This window comes from Budorcas taxicolor, chromosome 7 (assembly GCF_023091745.1).
Source record: "Budorcas taxicolor isolate Tak-1 chromosome 7, Takin1.1, whole genome shotgun sequence".
NCBI lineage: Eukaryota > Metazoa > Chordata > Mammalia > Artiodactyla > Bovidae > Budorcas > Budorcas taxicolor.
This window is the reverse complement of record NC_068916.1, coordinates 52989559-53002395: the sequence shown is the minus strand read 5'-3', so window position 1 is coordinate 53002395 and position 12837 is coordinate 52989559. Positions and strand designations below refer to the sequence as shown.

The following is a 12837-nucleotide window of genomic DNA, read 5'->3' as shown; positions in this document are numbered from 1 at the left end:
CTGGCGCCTCTACAGCCAGGAGCAGGCATTAAACTCATTCCTGTCCTACTCTAGTGAGAAACCCCTTGCTGAAACCACTGGAAAGAGATTATGGTTCACAGCTCTGACTCAGGACTGCTTTCAGGGCACTGTTGAATTTTGAGCATGGCTGCCACTGCCAACTTCAAAAAGCTAGATTCTGGACAGACTCTGTTTCTGATCAGAGTCGGGGCACATACATCTCTCAAGTGGGGCCGAGATCACCTGCCTGTAGTTTAGCTACCAGGCTGGGGACAGGGGATGGTGGTTAGTCTCTGGAGGAGGAAATGGGTCCTGCCTCATAAGGTGGGAAATTCCCTACACGAAGAATGATGCTCAGATGGTGGGCAGCCAATTAGAATAACAAATGCTTGCTGCAAGAGAGTCAGAAAGGATCAAAACGCAAACAGTAATAACAGCTCCCACTTTTAAGCCCTTACTGTATGTCAGGCACTACATAAAATGGTTCACATGCATTTACAGAGTTTTAAACTACTCCAAATTTTAAGTGGGTATAGAGAAGAGAGTCAGGGAGGGCAGAGCAATTTACTAGGGTAGCCAAACATATCAGGTGTGCCCAGGATTGAGGGGTTTCCTAGTGAGGAATTTCAGTGCTATTACGAGGGAGATCTCAGCGAAACCCAAGCAGGATGTCAGTCTAGTCTGGTCAGACAGATGTGGTTTCACATTCTGGCTTGTGCGCCCAGGAAGTGATTTAACTTCTTGGAACCTTGGTTTCCACATTTATAAATGGGTATAACAAAAGTATCTACCTCATAGAACTATTGTGAAGGACTGGAGATATGCAGTCTCCAGTGAAGGACTACTTATATGCAGAGTACATCATGCAAAATTCCAGGCTGGATGAAGCACAAGCTGAAATCAAGACTGCCAGGAGAAATATCAATAACCTCAGATACACAGATGACACCACCCTTATGGCAGAAAGCAAAGAACTAAAGAGTCTCTTGATGAAAGTGAAAGAGAGTGAAAAATCTGGCTTAAAATTCAACATTCAAAACACTAAGATCATGGCATCTGGTCCCTCACTTCAAATAGGTGCAGAATAGATGGGGAAACAATGGAAACAGTGACAGACTTTATTTTGAGGGGGCTCAAAAATCACTGCAGATGGTGACTGCAGCCTTGAAATTAAGATGCTTGCTCCTCGGAAAAAAAGCTATGACCAACCTAGACAGCATACAAAAACCAGAGACATTACTTTGCCAACAAAGATCCATCTAGTCAAGGCTATGGTTTTTCCAGTCGTCATGTATGGATATGAGAGTTGGACCATAAAGAAAGCTGAGTGCCGAAAAACTGATGCTTTTGAACTGTGGTGTTGGAGAAGACTCTTGAGAAGACTCCTTGAGAGTCCCTTGGACTGCAAGGAGATCCATCCAGTCCATCCTCAAGGAAATCAGTCCTGAATATTCATTAGAAGGACTGATGTTGAAGCTGAAACTCCAATACTTGGCCACCTGATGCGAAGAACTGACTCACTGGAAAAGACCCTGATGCCAGAAAAGACTGAAGGCACAAGGAGAAGGGGAGACAGAGGATGAGATGGTTGGACGGCATCACCGACTTAATGGACATGAGTTTGAGTAAGCTCCGGGAGTTGGTGATATACTTGGAAGCCTGGCATGCTGCAGTCCATGGGGTCGCAAAAAAGTCGGAAATGACTGAGTGACTGAACTGACTGAACTGAAAAACTGGAGATGATATGAACAAAATACTTAGTGCATCACCAAGTATATATTAAGGTCACCAAAAACAAAATAGACATTATTCTTAATAACTCCTAGAGAATCTGACTTTGTCTACATCACAAGAACCGACATTCCATTCCAGGACTGAACATCTCCAAGCCGTGTAGTATTTTAAATTCCTAAGCATTCATTGCATCCCCATACAGATGGCGTTTGAAGCTATTGGAGAACAAAGGAAGGCAGGCAAACCAGTGTTAGCACTATCAGCTATCCTAACATTCAATGCAGACAGAAGAGGCAAAGAGGAGGAAAAACAGATTACAGATGGGGGATATGCTTTTGTGAAAGTGGAATAATTATCAAAGTCAGCAGTGGTAAATCTGGTCCAATACTGTTGAGAAATCAGTAGGTTAGAAACACATTACTCTTTCAATCAGGCAAAAAAGGTTAAAAAGAGAAAGTTGAGGGATGTTGACTTTCAGCCACGATGGGGCAACAGAGATTGACTTATTCTACTTTCAACCACCAGAAAAACACACAAAATTTATCCGACAGTTTTCAGGCACTAAACAACAAAAAGCACAAAATAATGATCCCCTGAGAAAAGGGAAACAGAGAGTTAATCCTAAGGGTGTCCCACTCACTGTCTGGAGAGCATTTCCAGGCTGCAAGGCAGGAAGGGCTAATGAAGCAGGTGGAACAACCCCCAGAGGCCCAAACTAGGGCCAGGAGAAGTTCATGTTACAAATGACAAGAATGGAAAGAACTCCTAATACCAAGAGCATCAGGTATGTCCTCAGAAGGGTACTGCTTCAATACTGAGCCCCAGTGAGCTTCAACAAGATGTTGGTAAACTTCTTAAAGGATCAGATACTAAATATTTTAGGCTATGGGCCATAGAGCCTCTCCCACAACCACCCAGTTCTGCTGCTGGAGCATAAAATATGTCAACATAAAACATGCTACAGGTAATATGTCAACAAATGGGCGTGGCTGTGTTCCCAAAGAATTTTATTTCCCCAAAGAGGCAACTGGCTTGTGAGCCACAGTTTGTCAACCCCTGGCTGACACCAACAGTTGTTCTGGAGTCACCCTAGCAAAACTGAAAAACACAGCTCAGAAATATCAAATTGATCCCAAGGACCTTAATAGTACCCCAGGACAGCAAAGACCAACAACATTTATACGAGTGCAAAAAATTTCAACACTGAAGATTATTCACAATATCTAGAATCCAATAAAAAGAGGACTAGTTATGCAAAAAAGTTAAAATAAAGCCCAAAATGAGAATTAAAAAATAAACAGACATATGATAGAAATAGCACACAAAAACATTAAGACAATATTATAACTACACAAGTTCAAGAAAGTTAAAGGAAAACAGAAGCAAGTTAAGGAGAGACATGAAAGATATAAAGATAGCAAAAAGGTTTCAAGTTAAATTTCTATAGATGAAAAATACAATGTAATATGTAAGATACACTGGATGGTATTAACACCAGATTATACATTGCATGGGAGAAAAAAAGATTAATGAATTTAAAGAGATAGCAATAAAAGTCATCCAAGATGAAATACTGACAGGGGGAAAAAAAACACACTGAGAAAAAGAAAACAAAGAGAGTCATCACTGAGCTGTTGAGTACAGGAAGTCGACTATTATACTTGTTAACGGAGTCCAAGAACATAGAGGACACAGCGGGGGGATAAAAATGTATTTGGAAAAAATAATGGCTCAAAATTTTCCAAACTTACTGAAACCTATAAAATGCAGTAAGCTCAACACATCTCAAATATAAGAAACATAAAGATGACTACACCAAGGCATAGCATAATCACACTGCTTATAACTAGTGATGAAGAGAAAAAATTCGGAAAAGAATTTTTCGGAAAAGTGAAAAGACAAAGGAGCCTAAAGACTGACAGCACACTTCAGAAACAATGCAGTCCAGGAAACAGTAATATCTTTTAAAGACTAAAGAAAACCAAGCGTTAACCTAGAATGCTACACTCAGCACAACTATTTCTCAAAAACAAAGGTCAAATAAAGATATTTTGAAACAAAGAAAGAATTCATCATGAACAGACCACCACTATGAGAAAAGTTAAAGCAAGTTTTTCAGACAGAGGATTAATGACAGGGAATGCAAAATCGGGTTTACACAAAGGAATGGCGGGCACCAGAAGTGAAAAACATGTAGGAAAATGTAAAATACTTCTTTCTTACTTTAAAAAGACTCCTTATAGGAGAAACAACTGTTTAAAGGAAATATATTTAGCAACGATGCTTTGATGGGTTCACAGGACATGTAGAAACAAAATGAATGATAACAATAGCACAGTGGGAAGAAGAGGAAAAAAGTGGCAATGAACCATTTAAGATCCTTATACTAAACCTGAAGTGGTAGGATATTCCTTCAAAGACTATGGTTAAAGATATATACTGTAAACGCTATAGAAACCTCTAAAAATAAAAATAGGTATAGTCAACTAAACCAATAAAGGAGATAAAATGGAATCATATCAACTTCCAATTGGCACAAGGGATCTTTTTAAGGTGTCAGAAATATTCTAAAACTAGACTGTGATGATAGTTGCACAACTCTGTAAATTTACTAAAAATCACTCAGCTGTATATCTAATATGGGTAAATTTATGGCATATAAATTGCTAAAGTAAGTTGCTAAAAAATTAAGAACTTACTCAAAAAAAAAATCAAAACAAAAATCAGATGGCACCAATAAAAAACAAATAGCAATATGATAGATTTTAAAACATGTTAAAAAGTAGAGCCATCTAAACAATTCTGTCATCCCTGGTGTCTCAGAGGCAATGTGGGAGACCTAGGTTCAATCCCTGGGTTGGGAAGATCCTCTGGAGAAGGTAACAGCTATCCATTCCAGTATTCTCGCCTGGAGAATTCCATGGACAGAAGAGCCTGGCAGGCTAGTCCATGGGGTCACAAAGGGTTGGACACAACTGAGCAACCTTCATGTAAAGCTACAGAAATTTTGACAGTGTGTTATGGGCATAAAGACAGCCACACAAATAAATGAAACAGAATAGAATCCAGACATACATACATGTATTTATACTGATTTTCAACTAAGTTGTCAAACCAATGCAGTGAGGAAAAAAAAAACCCTTCACCAAATAGTACTGAAGCCAGTAGATACTCTTACACAAGTAACAAATAAATAAATAAATAAGCAAACATTAAAAAAACCTTGCTTCACACCACAAAAAAAGTTTAATTCAAAACTAATCAAAGCCTTTAATGTAAAAGCTAAAATTATTAAACCTCTAGAATAAAAGCATAGGGTAAAATCTAAGTGAACTTGGGTGAGGCAGAAAATTTTTAAATATGGTATGAACTATAAAAGAAAAAGATTATAATTTGTATTTCATCAAAATTAAACATTTTTACTCTTCAAATTACACTGTTAGCAAAAAGCTACATAGTGGTAAAAAAATATTTGCAAACCACGTATCTGATAAAAGACATGTACAGAGAGTATATGACAAACTCTTACAACACAGAAAGGAGAAATAACCTGATAAAAATAAAATGGCATAAGACATATTTCACCAAAGAGCAGATACTGATGGCCAATCAACACAGTAGCTACCACTACATACTCACTTGAATAACCAAAACTTAAAAGACTGGCAATATCAAATGTTGACAAGGATGTAGGAGCAACTGGATGTCCCACACATTGCTGATGCGGACGAAATGGCACGGCCACTTTACAGCACAGTGTGGTAGTTTCTTATAAACTAAACATACACTCAGTATATGACCCAAAAATCCATCTCCTATGTATTTACCCAAGAGAAACCAAAACATATATCTGCAAAAAAGACTTGCATGTCAATTCTCAAAGCAACTTTAGGCGTAACAGCCAAACACTAGAGAGCACTTAAGTGTCCATCAGTGGTAACTACTTAGCCATTAAAATGAATGAACCACCAAAGCATAAATGAATCAAAGTATCATGGTAAGTGAAAGAAGCCAGACACACAGAGACCATATACTATGTGATTTCATTTACGTGACAGTCTAGAAAAGGCAAAATTACAGTGATAAAAAGCAAGTCAGTAGTGGCCAGGGGCTGGAGGAGAGGTCAGGGATTAACTGCAAACAGGAATGAGAGATCTTTCTGGGGTGATAGAAATGCTTTACATCATGGTTAGGGCAGTGGTTCTGAGTGTACAGGTGTGTGCTAAGTCGCGTCAGTCATGTCTGACCCTTTGTGATCCTATGGACTGTAGCCCACCAGGCTCCTCTGTTGATGGGATTCTCCAGGCAAGAATACTACAGTGGGTTGCCATGCCCTGCTCTAGGGGATCTTCCCAGCCCCGGGATCGAACCCACATCTCTTATGTCTCCTGCACAGTCAGGCGGGTTCCTTACCACTAGTGTCACCTGGGAAATCCAGGGTAGCAGTTACAAGATTTTATGTACTTATCTAAACTCACTGACTTATACACTTAAAATTGGTTTTATTGTATTAAATTATATCTCAAAGACGAAACAAAAAAAATACACTGAAATCAGTGTTTAGACTCAAGCATTGTAAAGACCATCCACTAGGGTAAATATTCAATCTTCTATATTAACACCACCCTTTAAAATATTTATTTTGGTTTCTATTTTATAGTATAGAATGTGTACACTAGCATATGTATACACAGTTGACCCTTGAACAAGGCAAAGGTTAGGGGTTCCAACTCCTATGTAGTAGAAAATCTTTGTATACTTTATAGTTGGCCCTCCACATCTGTGGGGCTTCCCAGGTGCCACTAGTGGTAAAGAACCTGCCTGACAATGCTGGAGACCCAAGAGATGTGAGTTCGGTTCCTGGGCCAGGAAGATCCCCAGACGAGGACACAGCAACTCACTTTAGTATCCTTACCTGGAGAATTCCATGAAGAGAGAAACCTGGTAGACTGTAGTCCATAGGGTCACACAGAGTCAGACACGACTGACACAGCTCAGCATGCACATATCCGTAGATTCAACCAGCCACAGACCAGGCAGTATGTGGTTTGTGTTTATTGAAAAATATCTGCAAATAAGGAGACCTGCACAGTTCAAATCCATGCTGTTCAAAAGCCAACTGTAATTTACAAGTGAATATTCACACACTGAGGCACACATTCCTTTTTTTTTTTTTTTCACTGATAGGGACGAACCATTTAAAACATGCGGAGACCTCCCAATTGGTTGTTGTTGCAAGCCTGGAAGGGCAGCTTCAATGGGGTGGAGAGAAGTGGAAACTATATTGTAATAGTTACTGAGAAGTGAGGATAATAAGCAAACTTTTCTTTCAAGACAGAGTGGGAGAAAGGATACACACAGCTCCAAGTAGAGAAGAGAGTTGAAGAAAGGTGACGACTTGTAGGATGGGTCATTTTAACATAGGTTTGAAGGGAAGAATCAAAAAAGAGAAATCATTAATAAAGTGGGGGAGAAGAAAACATATATTGTAGATAAAATACCCAGTTTGCAGTAGAAGATGGTTCTGGAGCCTCAGTAAAGAGCCGTGAGAAAGTTGTGGAGCCTGTCTTTCTGTAATAATTTATTAAACAAGGTCTTCAGTGCAAGAAAAAGAGAAGGTAGAAGAGGAGTCAGGAGTAATCAGCATGGGCAATGGTGTCAGAACTGACCAGATGCAGACACACACAAAAATAAGCAGCGGGGAGAAGGCAGCTGAGTGACTCTCATCGAGCTATTTTTATAGTGGTGGTAGCCACCACACACTCACACTTCCAACATAACCTTGAGGTGGATGACAGGAGTCAGCTGCCCAGACTCAGCCACGGAAGGCAATGTCTCTCTATGCCTCCTCCGGCAAACACAGCCTGGGAAGTGGAAGCTGGTGGGGACTTAAGCAGGAGCTGGTAAACTGATATCTTACCTCTGGGCCCCTTTGTAATTCATCCACCACCCACAAGACCTTGGGCCAAGATTCCCACTTTGGCCTCAGATACTAATTTTGGACCAAATGGTCAGTGCTCGGCTGGGCGTGGTGGCTGTGTGGGTGGGGACCACCGGGTAGCGGAGGAAGTGGGACTGGTGAGCCAGGCAGGGGCCCGGCTTCAGCACAGCCTGCCTCGCCCCAGACCATGGGAATGGGCACTCCGGGGCCAGTGGCGCCATCTCTGAGCAGCGCCGGGGCTGTCAGTGCATCATTAGTGGTTGCGAGTGCTTGCCCAGCACTTCTCACAAGGTGGCCTCAGGGCCTGCCCACATGCCATCTGGGTAATTACGTCCTATTTACCTTCCTGCAGATCCGGATGAACAAGCGCTTCACTTCCTGACTTAACCTCTGTGTGCCGCCCTGAGTGACATGGTGAGTTGAGCCTTAAAAATCGTCCTTCTTTTCAACCTGATCAGCCCTCTCCCCTCACATGCCATGCTGAAGGATCCAGAAGACTTCGATATAGGGTCTCTGACCACCTTGTCTTCGTTTGTCAGTTGCAAACTGATTTCCCAGAGAAATCCAGACAGCCCCTACTGCCAGAGTGGACACTTGATTCAGGAGGGTTCCTCACGGTTCCCTCCCTTCCGACCTCTAGTTAAGTCGGCTTCTTCACTCTGATGAAACAATCCTCCTTCACTTTTCAACTGATGTGGTTCAGCTGGTGTCAGTTCTATCCCCAGTACCAGGCTGGCTTACCAGAACACTGTAATCTCTTGGCCATAGTGATTGGTTCTGAGAGTTTTGTGGAACACTTAGAAGAGAATCATTCCCTGCTGCGGTTACTGAGAGCATAAAATATAGGCCAAAAGTTACTGGCAGCGTTTTTTTCTTTTTTAAGATGACCCTTATGTGCCAAGAACTGCCTTAAGTGTTTTTATGTGTACCATCTCACTGACTTCCCACATCAACCCCATAAACTATAAGTTCTATTATATGAGGCAGCATAGTTTGGGAATCAATAGTACTAATTCTGGAACCAGACTACCTGGATTTAACTTCTGGTTCCATCATTTGCTAGTTGTGTAACAGGTAAGTTATTTAAACTTTCTGTGCCTCAGTTTCCTCATCTGTAAAATGAGGCTACTAATGGCACCTACCTTACAGGTTGTTGTGAAAATCAGTGAATTTATTTACACAGAGTACTGGGAAGAACACAAGGCAGAGGAAGAGCAAGTGCTCAAAATTTCAGCCATCCCTGTCACTATCACCATCATCCTTGTGTCCCATTGAAAGACAAGGAAACTAAGGCACAGAGATGTTAAGAAATATGTCTACAGTTGTGCAACTAGTTGGTGATGGCCTGGGGATTTGAATCAAGACTGCTTCTGGCTCTAGAGATGGTGTTCTATTTATTTATTTAGCCAGGCCAGGCAGCCTGTGGGATCTTAGTTCCCTAACCAGGGATCAAACCCACGCCCCTACAGTGGAAGAGGGGAGTCCTAACAACTGGACGGCCAGGGAATTCCTGATGTGTTCTTAACCATGAAACAGTACCTCCTGTGCCCAAGGGCATCACCTTGGTCTGCAGAAAACAGAAAGTAACACACATAAAGCATAGATGAGTGGAAGAGAAGGCAAAGCAAGAGTCCTGAGGACATTTCCAGGGCCCCTGGAACCAGCTGCCTTAGACTGTATGGCTGCTGTAACAAAAACGCCATAGACCAGGCAGCATATAAACAAGTCTGCCACAGCTCTAAGAAGCTGGCACGTCCAAGATCAAGGTGCTGGCAAAGTCAGTATCTGGTGAAAGTCACCTCACCGTGTCTTCACATAGGGGAAGGAATGAAAGAGCTCTCTGGAGTCTCTATAAAGGCACGAGTATCATGCATGAGGGCTGCACTAGTCTCATTCACAAGGGCTCCACTCTAAGGACCAAATCATCTCCCGAAGGCCCCCACCTCTTCTTAATACCATCAACGCCTTGGGGCATGGGGTGTTGTAACATACAACTCTTTCAGGGACACAAACATTCAGTCTGGTGCTTGTCAGCACCAGACAAGCCAGGAATCCAGCCTCCTTTGGAGTTTTCAATACACAACAAAATCCCTCTACCTCAGCCCAGTTTGTCCCTTGCAGTTGAAATCCCTTGTAAACTTCACTGAAATAGCAATTCAAAGCTCACCCTCAAGACTGTCTCCATGTTCTGAGCCTGAATGACCCCAAAAGAAGAGAAAACACTGCCTTGATAGAAGCTGCTCTAGGGTTACCGCATCAGAGCTGTCTATTTGTTAGGTCATTCATTCATTTCATTCACGCATCCTCTATGGATGGAATGACGTTAGTTGCCAAAACATTCTGAGTGGACTAGGCATAATGGATTTCTGCATCAAAATATCAACGGTGTTCCCACAAGTTTATTAATTAGGTCCAGCTCCAGCCTCAAGTACAGTCTCAATTCCCCTTCTGTCTGTCAGAACAGAAGTCTCTAGAATCTTTCAATCTGTGCCAGATCTTTTCTGAGCTCTGCACATCTACTGCTACAGCTGGACTCTGGCCTGTCTTTAAATGCAAAAAGTAATGAGGAGTTTCTACACAGACTTAATTATTCATCTCCATCGAACAACATTAGCATCATTCAATCTCCATCTCTGGACACAGTCTTTCCAGATCAAAATATTCGCTCAAGGTCCAAAGAGGAAATGCAGATGCCAAACGGGTGACTTAGAAGGTAGGAGTCAAAGCCTTCCAGCCAGCAAGGTTGAGTTGTGTCCTTCTGTGCATCAGAGCTGCACACAGAGAACCCTTGAGGGCTGGGATTACTTTTGATTTTTAAATCACAAGCATCATAGAAAATATACAATGAAAAACCCAATGATTCCTTGGAGAGTTCATTGCTCTCCCTGTCTCCTTTGATTCCCCTGCCTCCTCTCCACATCCTTTGAACTCCTAAAAGGACACTTTGAAGGCATGTCATAAAGCAGTTTTTCATTCATGCTTTGCTCTTTGATGATCTTGCTGTTTGTCTGAATTGCAGCGTCCACAGGATGTCGGCCGGGCGAGCTGAAAGCCAATACTGATGAGGAAGGGCCAAGCGTGGATGAGCCTGAGTGGTGCTCATCAATAAGAAACAGGAAAGAGGAAAGAGCCAGACAGGAAGGACCCAGACAGGATTTCTGGTCTCTCTTACAGGTCTTATCCTTCAGAGCGGCCTCCTATGAGAGAGGCCTAGAGCACTGGAGCCTAGCGACAGCTCCCAGCCTGCAGGTTTTGTACAAGTGTTTCCCTCCTGCTCCGGCCTCAAACGTGAGAGCTCTCTGCTCACCCCAGACTGCACTAAGCCAGCTCCCACTTGATGAGAAGGATGATGGGCTTTGATTTTTCCCAACCTCTTCCAATGTCCCTAGTGCAAGATTCTTTTTATTTCAAGGCTAGCAAGACACCATGAGGTGGGAAAAGAAGAGAGACAGATAGCCAGACAGGTCTGCAGACACACACCTTCTTTCACCTTGCCTATTGACTCAGCGGTTGAGAACTAAGACTCATACATGACTCTTAAGAATCCTAAAATATTCAAGTAATAACCAGTGGCCCTCAAAGCAGCAGCCCTGGCCTGGGGATGGTAACTATGATGAGGGCAGACAGAGCCTTCTGTGAACCTAAGCGTTCTGAGGTCCAAAGGGAAAAGAAACTACTCCCTTCCATGATGCAGGGAGTCTGATTCATGGGATGGAAGTGGCTGGGGATGGTGGGGAGGGTGGCGGGTGTGGAGGTAAAACTCTTCATTCAGCTTTAAACAGTCAAAACATTAGAAGCCATCACTCCAGAGGCAGATGTGTAGTGTCAGAGGGGAGGGTAAAGACCTCACTCACTCTCAAGTGTTTAGTGAGTGCCTACCACATCCCAGGACAAGAGTGAGCCAAACAGACAGATCTCTGCTCTTGTGGAGCTAACAATTCACTGAAAGGACAGATGTTCAACACTGCCACTCATACATACATCATTATAAACTGGGTCACATACCTTACAGTATAGGGTGTTATGAGAGCATTAACACAGAGACACCATTTAGACATGGGGGCCAGCCTCCAGGGAGACCTGGGAAGGCCCAATCTAAAAAGGCGACATTTAAGCTGAAGGAGAGAGGGACGCTGTCGCATCACCACAGAACAGTGTGACATGCAGAGCAAACAGCATTTTATGCAAAAGGAACAGCGTATGAGGAAGTCTGGCTGAAGGGGAGTCAGACTGGAGGAGTCAACAGTCAGCAAAAGACCTGTGATGAGTAAAGATGCAACCACTGCGTATTAAGCCCCACAACACACCAGGTGATATACCCAATACCAGCAACACAGCAGTGAACATATTTCACAAAAGCCCTGTCCTCCTGCAGTTTACTTCCCAGATGCTACCTCATCAGAAATCAGACTCCAGCAGAGCGACCAGTAATTCAGGCTGCCTGGATGAAGCAATCCATGATGAAGCGATGGGCAGGGCCACTTCATACATGAGGGTTTTCTTGCCCAAAGGCTCTCAGTGTGGGCCACTAACGCCGAGTGAGCAGCTACTCTCACTCACTTTCCCCTGCATGGATGGACGCCAGGCTAAAATCACCCGTGGGGATGCGGCAGGGGACAGGCCAAGCCAGTCAGACAAGGGGAGCACCCCTCCCTCCCCTGTGCTGGCAGTTCTGGCCCACAGAGGCCAGGGGTATGGAATGATCTCCAGGCCCTCCATCAACCGGTTCTAAGTTCTGAACACAGTTCTGGCACAGAGTGCAGTAATTTGCAGCATGGGATTTTTTAATCAAACAGAACTGGCTTCTTGTCCCAGCTCTGCCACAGGCCAAGTGGGCCCAGAACTTTACCCTCTCTGAGCCTCTGTCTTAGTCTATAAAAGAGGGTTAAGGGTTACTGGGACCTTGCAGTTGTGAGGACTGCAAGAGTTAGGGCATACAGAGTGCTGAGCACCCTTCATGGCACTAGGCACTAGCTACTGGGGTATGAAGACTGGGAAGTGATAGATCCCACTTCCCTGCCTGGAGACACCAAACTTAATGTAATTTTTGTAAAGCTCAGAGTCACAGGCAAGCAATGAAGCACCCTACACAGCCCTCTCCCTTTTATTCACGCATTGCCTGGGAAACCAAGGCAGAGTTCAGCATCTCGCCTGGCGTAACC

The 12837-nt window shown here is 43.1% G+C and overlaps 1 long non-coding RNA gene across 1 annotated transcript in view; it reads left to right on the top strand.

Annotated features, from left to right (window-relative positions):
* The first annotated feature begins 7526 nt into the window (after positions 1-7526).
* Positions 7527-12837, top strand: part of LOC128051537 (uncharacterized) — a 6416-nt gene continuing 1105 nt past the window's right edge. Inside the window, exons 1-2 of the long non-coding RNA XR_008199723.1 lie at positions 7527-7637; positions 8028-8089. This is a non-coding gene — a long non-coding RNA (uncharacterized LOC128051537). The remainder of the gene's footprint in view (positions 7638-8027; positions 8090-12837) is intronic.